Source organism: Paramacrobiotus metropolitanus, unplaced genomic scaffold, assembly GCF_019649055.1.
Source record: "Paramacrobiotus metropolitanus isolate TYO unplaced genomic scaffold, Prichtersi_v1.0 Parri_scaffold0000633, whole genome shotgun sequence".
Lineage (NCBI taxonomy): Eukaryota > Metazoa > Tardigrada > Eutardigrada > Parachela > Macrobiotidae > Paramacrobiotus > Paramacrobiotus metropolitanus.
This window is the reverse complement of record NW_026570853.1, coordinates 1-3,130: the sequence shown is the minus strand read 5'-3', so window position 1 is coordinate 3,130 and position 3,130 is coordinate 1. Positions and strand designations below refer to the sequence as shown.

Below are 3,130 nucleotides of genomic sequence, written 5' to 3'. Positions count from 1 at the left end.
TGATATTACTACTTGGCATGTATTAATTATCTTAAAAAAACGTCATCCGGTGGGTGGGGTATAGGTACATTATACCGCAAAAACAGCATGCATCGATGGCGCGGCTGCATTGGTAATTTGGTACCAACTGTCTACAGAATCTTGATCAGAGCGAAAGAACCCCCTTTTCAAAAAACGATCGTACCTCCAAAATCAAACGAAGCACCGCACCGATTCATTTTTTACACCAGACGACCAAGTCAATCAAATGACAAAGGAATTTTTTATGAGCATCAATAAAGATCCAGTCGGGACCTGGAAAACCTTTAAAAGATTCAGTCGTCTGCCTGTTTGTAAAAATATAAAACGAAAGTGGCCGTTTCACACAGCTACTACATAGTACATACCGCGTTAAACGCAGCGGGGTTTGATGGCGCGAGGTTCAGTATTCATTCCTTCCTGCGCGGTGGTGCAACATTCGCGTCCGAATGTGGAGCGTCACCAGATGCTATAAAAGCGCAGGGTAACTGGCGTAGCGCGTGTTTTGAGAAGTACATCGCGCGCGACAACGACCGTCGTCTTGTCTTTGCCCGTGCCGCAGCCACGGGTTTTCCTTGGGTTTCTTTTGGGGGCTCACTGCGTTGAGCTGCTTGTTTGTCCGCCTCTCCTTGTGCGGTTTTGTTCGTGTTTCTCCTGCTGTTTGTTGTGACGACCGTGTGTTTAGCCAGAATGTTGTCTTCGGTGTTCGCTACGCCCATAAGAAGTAAAGCTTCTGTGCCGATCAGTCGTGCCGGTATTCTTGTTTACACATCATTCACACGCTGAGACGTTATACCGAAAGAGTTTGCAGTAAAAAAACGAAAGTTTATGAAAGGATATTCATCAGCCGGCTATAATCACCTAAAGATGTAAGGCTGCAATTAGTTCTCAATTCGGTGGTTCCGTAGCAGCAAAATATTCAATTTAAGCAAACAACGCTTTCGTTCAGATCGCTAGCTGTGTTTCGGCAAACGTCGACTCTAGATCTACCACCTGCGTAACCGATTTCCGCTTGGCCAGGTACACGTACATATAATAATCCTGCAGAGTATTAAGACGGGCTGATCGTAGTACAACTGTACAATAATCAGTTTAAACAAAGTAACATTCTTAACACTGCCAACTCCTGAGGTGTCGATTCTACCCAACAAATTTCCTGCACGTTCACATCGTTCATTTCCAGTGCTGGAATCTCTAACGGGATTTGTCGGTACGGTGCTTTGCCATCCGGAAACATCTGTACCACAACTGACATTAATAAAAGATTACTAAACCGGCTAGATCCGCCATACTAACTTTCTGAACCATTTGTTCGTCTACCAATATTCACAGGCAACGAAGATGAAATTCTTTTGCTGGTAGGACGGAAGGCTTCTACAACATATGCTGACCAACACAAAAGTGTTCGGCGCCCTTTGCTCCGGACGGAGAACAAACCCTGTACAATACATATTACTCGAAATGTATACGTATCACCACCATCTACACCAAACGTAGGATGACTGACAACTCCTAAAAAGAAAATTTTACCAGCTAATCACATATGCTTTAAAAGAAAGCGATCTGCTTACGCATTTCGGGCACAATTCGCAAAAGATCCCATCTGAAAGTTTTTCATGCTTAGGCGAAATCCTAATTAGACATGTATAGAAGTAGTCAAAGTTCGCAACGGGGTGTGCGGGTTCAGCTGCAGATGCAATATTGGCAGGAGGAAAAGGAAATGGCTGTTCGCGTGGTAGCGGAATTAATGGCTTGCTTGCTGCGCGCGAATAAAATGAAAACACACTTTTCAATGATAATCTTTCGTTACATTGACAGACGTACTCGTAATTCGTATACGTACGTATCGCACTATGCGTACACCCTCGCTTGGCAGTTTGTTGTGTTTTATTGCGCGCCCGCCTTACGTGTAGCGAACGCATGGTGTTCTTTGTGCAACATATGCCCCTATGCAACCTGCGAAGTTGCCCATGAGGAATTTCTATCAAAAGTAGTGTTGTCATAAAATTCTAGCAATCACGTCTTATTTTCGCTTTTCCATAGCGTAGGCGTTTTAGCATTGCCAGAGTTCTTTGGTAGACAGAGTTACGTCAACTCCGATTCTACGGCGTGAACCTTGCCAGGTTCGTGCCTCATAGCACTGTGAGTCTCTGCTGCTTCATCGTGCATAGTACATAACTATCAGATTATTAATTACGTACGAGGATTTGTTTTGTTTTCTAAGTAAATTTGAGCAAAGGTAAAAAATTTCAAGAGTAATTTCATTAAACCATCTGTGACTGTCTGAAGGCATGCACCAAAAAGGGGTCCGAATTGAAGAAATCTTCAGGATCACACGCATCAATGACATTGGCCAATCGCCACAGCGTACTGCCTTTTTCGCCCGTTCGCAATGCCCAGACGGGATCGTCTTCATGGAAATTAATAGTTTATAAACCCAGGATCGTCAATGCTTCTGCTCACTTGTCAGGAGATGAAATAGTGACCTTTTCGGATTATTCGCTGCTCTCCGCGTCAAAGAAAGACCTCCAGTATTGACACGTTATAGTGTGCGACTGGTGAATGCTGAGTTGCTGACCAAGTTTTTCCGAGTACAGATACGTGTCAAATTCTGATTCTGACAACTTATTTTGCTAAATACTGGTTATCGTTTTGCTAAAAGAAATAGAACTGGAACTTACATGTATAGATAAAAAACCCAAGTTTAAACATAACATACAAAGACGTGTAGATATGTTCAAAAAATTTAAACTTCTTAAAAAGAATTTTGCCGTGCACACAGCCAAAGCCCGTTTCCGTGCACGTGGCCAAACCCGTGCAAACACCCGTGCACGCAGCCAGCGTTCGTGTTGTTCCGTGCTCGCAGCATCGACCTTATGATTATTGTAGCTACTTGGTACGTACGTATTTATTGATCGAATACAAAGACAACTAAGTCTTTACAACTCACAAAAGAAACATCACATCCGAATATTAACAAACAGCAGAAACATGCGGGCGGATTACAGTAGCTACTTAAATGACAATACAATCAGAGTTTTGTAAGTACAGTACAGGATGACCCCTGTGATTGTTTAATATCCATGTAACAGTACGTCTTACTGTATTAACA

General features: G+C 43.0%; 1 long non-coding RNA gene across 1 annotated transcript; it reads right to left on the bottom strand.

Moving 5' to 3' along the window:
- Positions 1-13: 13 nt before the first annotated feature.
- Positions 14-1,769, bottom strand: LOC129602553 (uncharacterized). Its single transcript, XR_008692424.1, has 3 exons — positions 1,590-1,769; positions 1,315-1,456; positions 14-1,255 (listed from the first exon to the last, which is right to left on the bottom strand). It is a non-coding gene; the product is annotated as an uncharacterized LOC129602553 (long non-coding RNA).
- Between the last annotated feature and the right edge of the window lie 1,361 nt (positions 1,770-3,130).